This window comes from Phacochoerus africanus, chromosome 5 (genome assembly GCF_016906955.1).
Source record: "Phacochoerus africanus isolate WHEZ1 chromosome 5, ROS_Pafr_v1, whole genome shotgun sequence".
NCBI lineage: Eukaryota > Metazoa > Chordata > Mammalia > Artiodactyla > Suidae > Phacochoerus > Phacochoerus africanus.
In genome coordinates this window covers 125,420,151-125,434,817 of record NC_062548.1, presented here as the reverse complement: position 1 = coordinate 125,434,817, position 14,667 = coordinate 125,420,151, and the positions used below count along the sequence as shown (strand labels likewise).

At 46.7% G+C, this 14,667-nt stretch overlaps 1 long non-coding RNA gene across 1 annotated transcript; it reads right to left on the bottom strand.

Moving 5' to 3' along the window:
• Nucleotides 1-6,725: 6,725 nt before the first annotated feature.
• LOC125126887 (uncharacterized) lies at nt 6,726-9,409 on the bottom strand. The gene is made up of 2 exons (XR_007134821.1): nt 9,212-9,409; nt 6,726-7,661 (listed from the first exon to the last, which is right to left on the bottom strand). It is a non-coding gene; the product is annotated as an uncharacterized LOC125126887 (long non-coding RNA).
• Nucleotides 9,410-14,667: the final 5,258 nt, after the last annotated feature.

Here is a 14,667-nt window from a genome sequence, read left to right as displayed (position 1 = left end):
GGACAGCCTTCTGGAGGGTCTGACTAATCATTCAATGACCACCCATTGCTTTAGAATAATGCTGGGCTCCTTCCCAGGGCACACGCAGGCTTAATCTCCTTCCAGCCTCTGTGCTGACTCTTCACCTCAAATCAAAGTCCCAGCGCTGCCCAGTGCTTCGGGGCCTCCAAACCCCAGGCTCTCTTCCGTCTTTGCTCCTGCGGCTTCCTCAGCCTGGAACCTGTCCTTCTCGTCTCCTCCCTCACTTCTGGCTCCTGGTCACCTTCTCCAGGAGGCTTTCCTGGCCAGCCAGGGCCCCATCGGAATTAGCAGGAGCCACTCTCCCCTTGGTAGGCCATTCGTCCCTCTACCTGCAGGTGCTGTCACCCTGTCTATGCACTTGCTGTCTGCCCGCTGGTGGGGGGCTCCTGAAGGCTGAGGCATCCGACTCCTGGAGCAATGGTGCAGACTAAGGCATCAGCAGATGCTTATTGATTATGTTAGAGAATGAGCATGGGCCTTAGATGCCATGGTCCCGTCAGGCCTCTCCCTGGCCCCTGCCTGCCTTTGCCTCATGTGGAGACAGCTGCAGGGCACTCAGGCCAGGGCCCCTGGGTCAGAGAAACAACTGTCTTGTGTTCTCTCCAAAAATGAAGATTGCAACATCCCCCCTGCCTGGAGTTCCCGGCTGTGGGAGGAGGCTGCATGGGGTAATGGTGGGGGCAGGGGCTGTGGGCAAGGACGTGGGACCACTGGCCAGAAGAAGCCCTGAGGGAGAGCCCAGCACCCCCTTCCCCAGACTTCCCCTCCCATCCGACAGGCTGCCCAGACTGTTAGAGGTGGCTGCGCTCCTCAGCTCCCTTCCTTCCCACGTTTCACTTTTTCCCTGTATCCGGTTATGTGTCAATCCCTTCTCATCCCACGGGAACCAGCGCCCGAACATATTTACCAAACACAGCCTGGGCTATTTTTTGCATATCATCGGACTCCAAGGGCATTCAAATGACCTTCTAGCAGAAAAGCACTGTGCCTTGGAGAGTGGCGCCACCTGGTGGCGCATGGAGTTTACATCTGAATTCTCAATCCTGAGCAGGGGAGTACCAAGCCTGCCACCAGCACACAGACCCTGTGACAGCGGAGTTTTGGCTGCCCTGGTCGAGGCTCAGAATAAGCCCTGCTGTCCCTGAGACATCCGTTGAATGGTGCCAGGGCTAAGCGTGTGTGGCCACACTAGAAGAAGTGATTGGGCAAGAATGATGAAAATCCATCCTCCTAGAATCTGAGAACAGAAGGGTGGTTTAGAGACCAACCAAGTCCCAGCCACGGCTCACATGGACAAACTGAAGTCCATGGAGGGAAAGTATTGAGCCAATAAACTAGTTAAAGAAGAAGGACAAGAACCGTGATTTCTGGGATCCCTGACTGAGCATCGTCCATTCTAGCACTTTAGGACAGCTCAATGTGAAGGCCAGTATTTGTTTTTTTGCTTTGTTTTTGAAGGGGGGATTGTTATTTTACAGGAGAAAAAAGTCAACCTCTATTCTAATATGAATATTCTTCCTCTTTTCCAAATGCCTCCCAGTTGGGTCCAACCCTATTCTACTTTCCTCCAGGAAGTCTTCCCTGAGCTGCTGGAAAGCTCCCTTCTAAAGCCCCACAGGCAGCCAGTCATTCATCCAATACGTACTGAGGGCCTGTCCCTGATACTGGGGTACAGTTTTCACAAGACAAGGTCCTGTGCTCAAGGGGCTTATGTTCCAGTGGGAAAGACAAGTGGTGGATGGATGAACAGATAGATAGATAGGTAGGTAAGTTGGGAGATAGATGGATAGATATGGATAAATGATTTCAGGTACTCATAAGTGCTTTGAATGTGATAAACAAAGCAACATAATAAAGAACTTTGAGCAGTCAACGTCAGCAAGAGAGATGAGAGAAGATGTTCTGGAGAAGGCTCAGCCACCAAAGAGGATGGGGGAGAAGTGAATTCAGAGCAAGACGAACAGCAAGTGCAAAGGTCCCGAGTCTGGGTTGAGATTGGCAGGTCTGGGCACAGAGAAGTCCAGAGAGGGGGAAACTAGTGGACCAGGGGGAGATGGAGGATGACCATTTCAGGGCAGCACGTGGGGACTAGGTCTGGGGTGGGCTGGCTTCATATGCCCCTCGCAAGGGAAATCACAAGAAGGTTTAAGCAAGAAAGTGCTGCAATCTTATTTATACCACTTTACTCTGCCCTAAATATTCTGATGAGTCCCTTGAGTGGTAGTAGTAGCTGGGATCTATCTCCAACTATAGTTATTGCCTAACCTAGATTTTCTAGTTATAAGAGAATTGTGTTAAATAGCACTTAGAAATTTCTAATAGTTATAAAAATGGAAAAATAAACTCTTTACATTAGGAAATCTACAAAATGAAATTCTTTCCTTAAAACATCATGGATTACTTCTTTCTAGTATTTTATGCTTTTGTTTTTGAGAAGTAAATACCATTTTATCTGTATTTAACGTTTTTATCCTTACCTTTATGAAAATTAATGGTTTTGATTTGCTTAAAATTTTTAAAAATATAGTTACAGCCAAAGACTTTCCCTCGTAAAAAAAATTACTCTTCTATGTAAAGCTTATTTTTCTACGTTCCATTAAAAGATAAATAGTACATGGATTGTCTTAATCTAATGCAACCCAAAGGTATGCAGTACAAAGTATATCTCTCTTCCAGTTTTGACCCCTCAATCCTCCAAAGCTATGGCGAAAGAGGAAGTTATGGTGAATCAGATGCTAAGATGTGGTCTCTGCCAGTTTTAGGAGGGGCCCCAAGCTGAGAGCCGAATCCCTACCTACAACCAGATGTGAGGTCACCTGCCTGGGTTTTGCTAAGTTTGCAAATCCGATTTTGCTAGGACAGCCAAGCACCTGCCCCCATCCGTAGGAAGAGTTGTGCTCACAGACAGCTAGAGTCTCCTTCCCGATGTGTCCCAGCAAATGAAAAGGGAGTACTTTTCCCTCCATGGTGAGTGGGGCTTCACAGCCAGGAGAGCTTTATTTGTGTTCTTGGAGTTTGAGGGGCAGAGGTCACTGGGTCTGTATCATGCCCAAGAAATATAATAGCAAGGGTTACAATCTGCGCCAGAAGCAACAGAACGGAGACCACCAGGGCTGTCTTGGGAACAAGCTGCTTTCCCCCCTCTGCTGGACTCAGCTGGGCGAGTTTCCCCAAGACCAGTGGACCCATGGGATGGGAAAGGTGGGGTCCTTTGGAAGAACAACATCTTGGGAGAATGCCTGGGGCGGGAGGTGAGGGTGATGTGACCCAGGAGAGCGGGGGACCCTGCCACGTCCAGGGAAGAGAGGCAGCACCTGAGCCAGGAGAACAGGAGGCAGAGGCACGGACATAACGTCATACGTAGATACACACCTACCATGGCCCTACTTCACCCACCAAGGCTTCTAAGCCTGGGCCAGTCAGGTCTGCACAGGAAGGCTAGGATGTATCTAAGTTGCATAAGAATTTAAGGTTTTCCTTAATGCTCTAGATGGGTCTTTTGTTATTTATATTTTGCAGATTAGACGGGATTTTTAAAAATTAGAGTTGATTTACAATGTGTTCGTCTCAGGTGTACAGCCAAGTGATTCATTATATTCAGTGATTCAATATTTATATTCTTTTTTTCAGATTCTTTGCCCTTATAGCTTATTGCAAGATATTGAGTTTAGTTCCCTGTGCTGTTCAGTAGGTCCCTGATGTTCAGCAATCTTCTATACAGCAATCTGTCATGTTAATCCCAAACTCCCAATTTATCTTCCCCCACCACCCTATCCCCTTTGGTAACTGTAAGTTAGTTTTCAATGTCTTTGAGTCTATTTCTGTTTTGTGTGTAAGTTCATCTGTATCTATTTTTTATTTTTTTATATTTTTGTCTTTTCCAGGGCCGCACCCGTGGCATATGGAGGTTCCCAGGCTAGGGGTCTAATCGGAGCTGCAGCCACCAGCCTACGCTACAGCCAGAGCAACGCGGGATCCGAGTCGCATCTTCGACCTACACCACAGCTCACGGCAATGCTGGATCGTTAACCCACTGAGCAAGGCCAGGGATCGAACCCGCACCTCATCGTTCCTGGTTGGAGTCGTTAACCCCTGAGCCATGATGGGAACTCCCCTGTATCTATAGTTTAGATTCCACATATAAACGATACCATATGATAGCTGCCTTTCTTTGACTTACTTCACTCAGTATGATAATCTCTAGGTCCATCCGTGTTGCTGCGAATGGCATTATTTCGTTCTTTTCTGGCTTAGTAATATTCGTGTGTGTGTGTGTGTGTGTGTGTGTGTGTGTGTGTGTGTGTCATATATTCTTTATCTAGTCCTCCACTGATGGGCATTTCAGTTGTTTCCTTGTCTTGGCTATTGTAAATAGTTCTGCTATGAACATTGGGGTTTATGTCTCATTTTGAAATAGAGTTTTCTCTGGATCTATGCCCAGGAGTGCGATTGCAGAATTCTATGGTAACTATTTTTTATGTTTTACGACTTCTTCAAACTACTCTCCATAGTGGCTGCACGAACTTACATTCCCACCAACAGTGTAGGGTGTTTCCTTTTTCTCCACACCCTCTCCAGCATTTGTTTGTAGAGCTTTTAATGATGGCCATTCTGACCAGTGAGGTGATACCTCCTTATAGTTTTAATTTCCTTTTCTCTGAACATATTTTCAGGTGCCTATTGGCCATCTGTCTGTCTTCTTTGGAGAAATGTCTATTTAGCTCTTCTGCCCATTTTTAAGCCTCGAGGTTCTGGGTTAATTAGTTATGCCACAGTTAACTCATACACTTTTCCAGCTTCCTAGTCTAGGTAGGGTGTTTTCACTTTGTCCTTGCCCCTTTCTTTAATAAGCCTAATAAATCCAATAATACATCCAAGCATACAATAATACAGAAATGAAAAGCCTTCCCATTTCCTCCCATGAGAAGCTAAAGCACAACTTGTTGCGATCTGCCCCCAGGCTCCTCCTCCAATCCTCTTGGCTGCTTCTGTGAACTTTGCTCCGCCCGGACCGGCTCCCTTCTCTGTGCCTCCCACTCAGCTCATGCATCCCACGTGGATTCCGGCTCCTGGCGTGCGCTGCAAACGCTGGAGGAGTAAGAATCGCGAGATTCCGCGCCGGTGTCTCGCGCCCTCGGGAAGGTGCTTACCGCTGTGTCAGCGCTCAGGCTGCGGCAGGTGCGTGGAAGCCCTTCTCTCTCCATTCCCGACTTTCCAGCTTGTACTCGTTTCACAACCCCGTCTTCCCTCCGCAGTCCTCTTTCCCCGGCTCAGCCCCCTGGTGCTCACGCTTCTCCTTCAAAGGTCGGGGACCTCAGACGCACACACGTATCTCCGAGCCCCATTTTATCAACTTTCCATGCGTTTTGCTCTGACTTGGTAGGCTCTCTGAGCCCCAGTTAGTTGTGACCAGTGCCCCAATCCAAGAAAGTTCCTAAGAGAGGGCAGCGACCCTCAGATAGGCTTATTATAAAATGCTCTGAGATGACGTTAAAAGGTCATGCAAGAACCACCTTGCCTTATTACCAAGATTGGGAAGCACATGGAAGACATTTTAGCTCTGAATTATGTTTTAGTTTTACAAAACCAAAAGTCTTCCAATGAATGTTAACCTGGAACCCGACAGTAGATGTTCCATGGTGGACTAAATGTAAACTGTCGGACCCTGGCCAAAGAATTTCATCAAATACATACATAAATAAATAAAAGTGTGGGACTCTCATTTGCTATCATACTTAGGCCCTGTTAGGCCACCCGTGATGTGTAACTGACATGGCCAGGTGTCCTGTTGGTGGTTTGAGTCAATTAGTAATCTGTATTGAAGCCGAAAATAAGTCATCACTCAACTTTGAAATGTTCAAGTCTAATTTTACTAAAATTATATCATGAAAACTGGGGCATTTGCAGGATTTCTGGTAGCAGGAAAGCAAGTATGGATAATTACCCAGTGTTAAAATCATGGCATGTATTCATACAACAAAACTGAAATACAACAGCAACTGTCATTGATGGTGAAAGTACCCTGAGCTTACACACAAATGGATTGTTGAAAAAGTGTTAAAGAATCATGTGTGTTATTGATTAAATGAAAAGTCTACGATAGAACCCTGTGCACAGGTGTTAGGGGTTATCATACTAAGAAAAATTAGTCTGACAGTGAAAGACAAAAGATATATGATATATCACCTATATGAGGAATTAAACAAGGTTCCAAATGAACTTGCAGAGCAGAAATAGATGCACAGACTTTGAAAAACTTATGGTTACCGAAGGGGACAGATGTTGGGGAGAGGGAGAGACTGGGGGGGTTGGGATTGACATATGGACCCTGTTGTGTGTAGAATGATTGGCCAGTGGGGACCTGCCATATAACACAGGGAACTCTGCTCAATATTCCGTGATGACCTATGTGGGAAAAGAATCTGAATGGATGTATGTACACGTATAACTGAATCATTCTGTTGTACAACAGAAAATATCACAACATTGTATATCAACCATTCGTCGATAAAACTTTTAACAAATACAAAAAAGGAAAGTGGATTTATATACATTCTGATCGTATTGGGAAATTGTGTGATGTTTGGTCACAATCAGACTGAACTTTATTTAAATGTAATAAATGGTGGAACCAGTTTGCATTTCTTGATATGAGGATGCTTAATTGTTTTAGTTCTTTAAATATGATAATGTATTAGGGCATATTTATATATTAATGTTTTTATTTTTTTTCCATAGATACACAATATGTCTTAATATTGGGTATAACACAGTTTCTTCAAAAAGTTGTCTATTGGTGGCCATTTAGATGTGTGTTAATTTTTTGTCCCTTTAGAAAATGCTAAATAAAGAACCCAGTTTTGTACATTCACGCGCACGCGCGCGCACACACACACACACACACACACACACACAGCAAATCAAAAAACCCAAATAAACTGATTATCCACTCATTAGGATTCCGGAACCACTGTGAACCACCTCTGGAAATGGGTGGGTTATGCGGAATCTTAGCCACAATCGAGGCCTGAGCAAGAAGGATGATTCTAGGAGACCAGATCTGACACGTACAAAATGTTGGGCCATAAACTAATTGGGAACAGAAGCTGACTCTTGTCTCAAGTCTTCCCCTCCGGTCTCCCTCTAGTGTAGTCTTGAGTCGCAACTGAGACAAAATACCAAGGAAATCCAGTAGAGTTTTTCAGCATCTACATCAGAAACCTGTTGCTACAATGATGCTGTGTAAGAAAACACCCCAAAGGTCAATTTCTTAAAGGGACACTCACTGAGTATTGCCCAGTAATCTGCGGCCTGGGGGAATGGTTTGGTTCTGCTCATCCTGGTGAACTTGATTAGGCAGTTCTGGTTTGAACTAAGGCTCACTTCGGAGGGAGGGTGGCAGGTTATTGGCAAATTCCTGGCTAATCTAGGCTGGCCTTGGGCCAAGAGCCTCTGTTCCACCAATGTGTTCTCAGGATGATCTCGGAGGCGTGGGGTGGGGTGACAAGCTGTAAAGGCTCTTGGGACCAAGAACATAAATGACACTGCACCTTCTCTGACAGTCTATTCACCGGAGCAAGATGAAGCTCAGCACAGATTCAAGGGATGAGGAGTTAGCATCTACCGCTAGATGGAAGGACCTGCAAAGACACGATGCAAAGGAAGAGGAAGTCGGGGCCATCACCAGGGCAGTACATCACAGCAGACAAAGACAGATGAACACATGCATGTTCAGAAAATGGACAGTTGGTTCTCATTATTCACAGCAGACCTGTGTTCTGTAAAGTCACCACAACACTGAATTAGCGAGTGCAGAGGGATTGCTGTCAGGGGAAACATGGGGTTGGGTTCCTGGGAGCCTCCAGGTCACAATATCACTTCAAAGGGCATCTATGCTGTAAAGGTTTGTTTGCCAACCTCCTTGTGAAACAAGCTCATCAGCGTTAAAAACGTACCCTCCCACAAAACTCTTTTCTCGTATAACACTTGGTATCTGTAAAATTCCTCTGATCATCAAGGGCTTACCTGGACCAGGGTCTGGTCTGATCTCCAGTGCAGCAGGCTCACTTGGCCCACTGCGCTGTGGAAGGAAAATGTTATAGAGTTTCTAATGATGTATTTCTCTTTCATTTGTGACTTTAGAAAATGATGCCACATCACCCAGCCATGCCCTTCACTGAGCCGCTCTGGTTTCTCAACTGGGAAATGTGATAACCCCTTTCCCTGGCTGGGCCTCTGCCTCACAGTACTAGTCTGGGTTCAGTGGCCCAAGTGACACTGAAAATACCAGTTTTTCCTTCATTTGAGGTCGCTTTTATGTGTTTCTAACTGTGACCAGAAGATGGCGCCCATTCCCAACAAGTGGCCAAGAGCAGCCTGAGTCCCTCACATTGGTGCTTGTAGCCAGTTGCTACAGTGTTATGTGAGTAATTACCAATGGCCCTGATAACCTTGCCACGCTGGTACTTGGATGGTGTGTTCCTGAACTTCCCAGCAGGTGGGGAAGGACCTGAGAGCACTGGTTTGCAGACAGCGCCCCGTGTCCAGGGCCTGGAACGCCAAAGGCTTGGCAGGGTCCGGGTGTGCTTGCGGGGGCAGGGACAGAACCCCCAAGCTGCTCTTCATCCCTCTTCCATTTCGTTCTCTTCCCACTGCAATTCCAAGACTTTCCTACAGACAAGACCCTCCCCCCTAGCATGGCTGCTGCTTGCTGAGTGCAGGTTACATTCCAGACGCTGGAGGGACCCTTTCCCTGAATAGTTGAAGTCTCTGAACAGTCCGGGAGGAAGGGGTTTAGAAGCTCTTTCAAAAAGGAGGAAGCACAGGCTTCAAAAGAGTCCCAGCAGGTGGCGAGGGAGGGATTCTAGTAAGGCAGCTGGAACATCTCTGTGCACCTCTTTCCTGGCGCAGCACGGAGTCCAAGGAACTGAGAACTCAGAAGTGGGTGAGCTCTGGATCCCTGGGCTCCTGGAGTTCACCATCCAGTTAGAGAGAGGGCCACACACGCACACACTCACACACTCCATTACCAGCAGATTGTGATACATGAGGACACGCAGGTGTGAAGAACTTGCAAAGGGGCGCTGCCCTCAGCCCTCCCGGGTTTCCACATTGTTTTGCTGTTAGAGAGAAATGCTTGCTCCCAGCAATGCAGGAGGGATAGTCCCACAGCAGTGCTTCTCAAACTTACTTGGGTTCTTGCTAAAGAGGCAGGTGTAGAGTGGGGCCTGGGATTCTGAATTTCTAACAGCCTGCGGGGTAGGGTGGATACCGCTGGTTCAGAGACCACAGGGAGCAGCAAGGGTTGCTGGAGGGTTGGCCCAGGACCTCTTAGGGATGGCGCGTGAGCTAAGAATGGTTTTACATTTCCAAAGGGCTGTAGGAAAAAAAGAAGGAGAAAAAGACAGAAGAATATGCAGCAGATTATAGGTAGCCCTCAAAACCTAAGATATTTTCCATCTGACCCTTTATCTAAAAACTCTGCAGACTCTGGGACTAAAGCACTTCTGCGCCCTCCCCCCTCCCCTTGGACTCCATCAGAACTGTTATAAGCTTCCAGTCTCCTTCAAGGAGGTGAAACCTCAAAGCCTCTGGCCAGGTCTCATTGTAATGCCCCTTCTCCCATCTTGACCAGCCTGGGTTGCTCCCTCCCTGCTAGAGAAGGAATGTGCCCATTCTTCACCCAGCCTTCTCATACCCTGTTCCCCATGCAAATAAAGCATCCTGCCCAAGACCAATCAGAAGGTCTAACTGGGTCCCCACTCAGGTTGCCTTGTGGGGTATAAAGACTATTGCAGAGTGAGTCGGGGCTTCTCTTTTTAACCGGTGTGCACAGGAGTCCTCTCTCCCTCTCTGAAAATGTGCTTTTGCTTTAATAAATGTGTCAAATGTCCACCATGTCAATGCTGTGTTCTGGTGAGACAGGGACCAGCAACCTGTGACGCTGTCACAACAAGGCCTCTTCATGGCGGTTTGGAAGAGAAAGCCAGGCTCACTCAGCTTTGCTCTGTGCCCCCAGCCTTCTGCCTGCAGGAAGCCTATATTCTGGGAGAAGCGGGTTGGGACTCTGCTGTGGGGGATGGGCCTGCGGTGGTCCCACTGATGCAGTGACGAGGTAAATGGGGAGTCAAGTGAACCCACTTTCCTGCACACCTGGGGGCCAGCTCTCCAGGCCACTTCATCTGTCATCAAGATGATGGTTTGGCTTCTGCTACTGTCTTCCATCCATATCTTAAGGGTTCTGAGGCTAAGGGTGGAGGGTAGTTTTTGAGCGCTGAGGCCAGCCCTCTTCTGTTTCCTCCCTCCATCTCCTCTGCACATCTGGCTTCTCGCTGGACTCAGGGTGGGCGCTGTGCCCACAGCCAGGCTGGCATTTTGCAACTGGCTGAGGGACTCCCGAGAGGCCTGGGGTCGACCACTCTGTGCTGCCAAGTGACTGTGTCACTCCATGTCACTGCCTGATGGTCGTATCCGAGGCCTCATTACAAGTCAGAGTCGGCCCCTGGGCTGGCCGTGTCAGCAAGCTCCTCTGGAGAACGGCCATCAGCCGCTTTGCAGCCACGGCCCAATCACAGAAAGTGGGCCTGATTTGACAAAAGCCGCCTGCAGCCACATATTTTTTGCTCTCGGAGGTGTAACCATGGTAATGAGATCAGATGAAAAACTGTTTCTTAATGCTGGCGACACTCAAATGCACATGGCTGTTTGGGGTAGTGGAGATGGGGTTTAATTTTAGAATTCAAGCTTTGCTTCAGGGAACAAAGAGCATTAGAACAGGGCCTGTCAGAGCCTGTCTGCAGCTTGGGCACCTTCCAGAGCATACCTTGATGCAGGCAGGGCTTGTACCTTTAGTTGTGGTGTGTGCTTTGTTTGTGACTTTCCTCTACCTGATACAGGGATGTGCCCTGAGAAGGTTGTTCTGTTGAGACTGTTTCCAGGAGCAATAAAAGAACTAAATTCAAGAAGATGCTGCTGCTGGGAGCTGTGGTGTAGGTCACAGAGAGGGCTCGGATCCTGCAGGGCTGTGGCTGTGGCTGTGGCCAGTAGCTGCAGATCCAATTCAACCCCTAGCCTGGGAACTTCTGTATGCTACATCTGTAGCCCTAAAAAGCATTAAAAAAAAAAAAGAAAAGAAAAGAAAAAGAAAAAAAGAGAGAGAGAGAAGAAGATGTGGCCACTCTAAGCATTCTGTATTCAAAGCGGCTATCAAAGTCCTCAGCATGAGAGCCTGACAGGTAGGGTCCTTAGTATCCCTGCTTTACTGATGAGGAGACTGAGATGCACAGGTGATGGGCCATTTGCTAGGAGCCCCAGCTGAGAGCCTGTGCTCTCCCATCGCATCATGGGAGAGAGGGGCTCCTTGGCAGGAATATTTCAGTCAGTGCCCTTGTCTAGGCAACTGGAAAGGCCAGTCTGCTCCCTGGAAAGCACCAGCCTGGCAGTTACAATTTCCAAGTGCAGAGGTATGTCCTCCCAGGGCTGGAAGGAAGGTGGTGAGAAGGAAACTTCAATCCCCAATAGAGGTAGGAAGTGGGTAGAAAATCAGTCTCACTTCTCCGAAAGCAATTTTCCTGTATGTATCAAGAGCCTTCAGATGTCACTGTGTGTTAATCCACTAAGTCCATTTTTATGAATCGGCCTGAAAAAAACAAAACAAACCAAAGTCCAGGAAGGTTTTTTTCAAACCATAGGAACATCACAGATTTACTTAAACAGGAAATTTTCAAAAGGGCCTACATCGTCAAGAATTGAGGATCAATTGATTAAGTAAGTAAATCTATAAAGCAGAATAGGATACAGCTAAAGAACTGGTTTTTTGGAAAATTTTAGTGATGTGGAGAAATATTCATGATATAACACTATATGGAAAAATCCAGAAATAAAACTATATGCAGCATGAACTCAAATTTTTGAATAGCTATTTTATACACATGATTGAGGAAGTAAGCAGAATATTTCAGAGAGAGGAAATTGGGAGGCATTTTCACTTTCTTCTTTATATTTTCCTAATCTTTATCATAAAGAAAACCTCTTGTAAAACAACAGTTTTACAGAGGTTAACAGAAGAAATAATAATAATAATAACAACAATAGAACTGCTTCTCTTTATTACGTGCTTATAGTGTGGTTGGCAATATGAGAAAGTGACTTACCTATATTTTAAGTATTCTCTCTTCTGAAGCCTGGCAAGATAGGTTTTATCAAAAAGGAAACTGAGGAGTTCCCGTCGTGGCGCAGTGGTTAACGAATCCAACTAGGAACCATGAGGTTGCGGGTTCGGTCCCCGCCCTTACTCAGTGGGTTAACGATCCGGCGTTGCCGTGAGCTGTGGTGTAGGTTGCAGACACGGCTCGGATCCCGAGTTGCTGTGGCTCTGGCGTAGGCCAGTGGCTACAGCTCCGATTCGACCCCTAGCTTGGGAATCTCCATATGCCGTGGGAGCGGCCCAAGGAAATAGCAAAAAGACAAAAAAAAAAAAAAAAAAGGAAACTGAGACTGAGAAATTAATTGACTTCACTAAGATTTGCTAAATGAATTACTGAAACCAATAGGTTACAATTGAGGCGGAATATTCACTCAGGTAGTTAGTGTAGGAGCATGGGCTCCAATACATTCCTTTGACAAAGATATTGATTAAGGGCTCCAAGGAGTAACACCTCCAGAGGCCTCGTTTTATTATAGGAAATGCAAATTCCACACAGACTCTGTTTACTGTAAGAAATTCGAATCTCTAGCCCACTCTTCCACTGATAGAAAAGGAATGAGAGAAATGGTGACTCAGTCTAAGGAAAGAAAAGGACCAAAAAACCATAAAACTTTCAGGGCATTTCCACCCCTAAAACCCCTATTGGACAAGAACTGACGTAGGTAATTGAACAAAGCCAATGAGAGAAAACAACATCTTTCTGGACCCCATGTTGGTGCCCCCCCCATCTTTAGGGAATAAAAACCCCTAAAGGATGAGAGAAAGGGGGCTCTTCTCCCCCCTCCCAGCCTGTCCTGGGAGCTATTTGCTTTTCTTTAATAAAGACTTTGCTTGCTTGTTGCCTGTGTGTTTGTGGAGCTCATTCTTTGACTGCTGTGAACAAGAACCCAGACTGGTACCATCTATCCGGTATCATAAGCACATGTGACATGCTCAGGGAATGAGATGTGGTCCCTTTGGCTGCAGGAGAGTTGAAGGAATCATGGAAGATGAAGACCTCATGCAGGGAGGAGCCAGATCACGCAAAGCCTTGGATGCCTTCAAAGGAGGGAGATTCTATCCCCCACATAACGTGGAACCAGTTTTGCAGATTAAAAAGAAAGAAAATGTGTGGCATTCCCACTGTGGCACAGTGGAAACGAATCTGACTAGTAGCCAGGAGGAAGCTGGTTTGATCCCTGGCCTCACTCAGTGGGTTAAGGATCCAGTGTTGCCATGAGCTGTGGTGTGGGTCACAGATATGACTCAGATCTGATGTTGCTGTGGCTGTGGCGTAGGCCTGCAACTGCAGCTCCAGTTGGACCCCTAGCCTGAGAACCTCCATATGCTGTGGGTGTGGCAGTAAAAAGGAAAACTAATAATAAATTTAAAGAGAGAGAGAGAGAGAGAGAGAAAGAAAGAAGGAAGGAAGGAAGGAAAGAAAGAAAGAAAGAAAGAAAGAAAGAAAGAAAGAAAGAAAGAAAGAAAGAAAGAAAGAAAGAAAGAAAGAAAGAAAGAAAGAAAGAAAGAAAGAAAGAAAGAAAGAGGAGTTCCCGTCGGGGCACAGTGGTTAACGAATCCGACTAGGAACCATGAGGTTGTGGGTTCGATCCCTGCCCTTGCTCAGTGGGTTAACGATCTGGCGTTGCCGTGAGCTGTGGTGTGGGTTGCAGATGCGGCTCGGATCCCGAGTTGCTGTGGCTCTGCCATAGGCCGGTGGCTACAGCTCCGATTGGACCCCTAGCCTGGGAATCTCCATATGCTGCGGGAGCGGCCCAAGAAATAGCAAAAAAGACCCCCCCCCAAAAAAAAAGAAAGAAAGAAAGAAAATATGAATAAAAAATATTGCCGCCATATGAGTAAACAAAGGATGTTGCAGCCATCAAGCCAAGACATAACAGCTGCCTGTATGGTGAGCACTGAGGGAACTCAGGATGGAAACAGGATGCAAGACACTGGTGCCAGGGATGATTTGGGTGGGAATGATTTGAGTGAGCCTGCCTCTGGCATCTCCCCATACATAGGAAAGTGCTAAATTCCTTACGGTGAGATATCTGCTTTTCTTTAATGAACAGTAACTTTGTTGATGTTCCAACAACCAGGTTTTCAGGGCACAAACTCCAATATATCCTGGCTCTTCCTCCCCCCCACCCCCCCCCACCCCTGCCTTGTCTTTTCAGAGCCATCTCGCAGTGTTATCTGAGATGCTGTGTCCTGGGCTTAAGTCCTCACTTTTGTCCATCAAATGAAATATAACTCTCAACTAACTTTTTGGTTGTGAATTTTTTCCTCAGTTGACAAAAAGAAAGAAAGGATGGGAGAAAGAAAGAGAAGAAGGGAAGAAAATAATGCGCGTGCCCGCGTGTGGGCGTGTGTGTGTGTGTGTGTGTGTGCACGCTGAAGTCTCACGGAGCAGTGCTCAGAAAGATTTACCGACATTGCACATCAATTCCAGCCTTTGT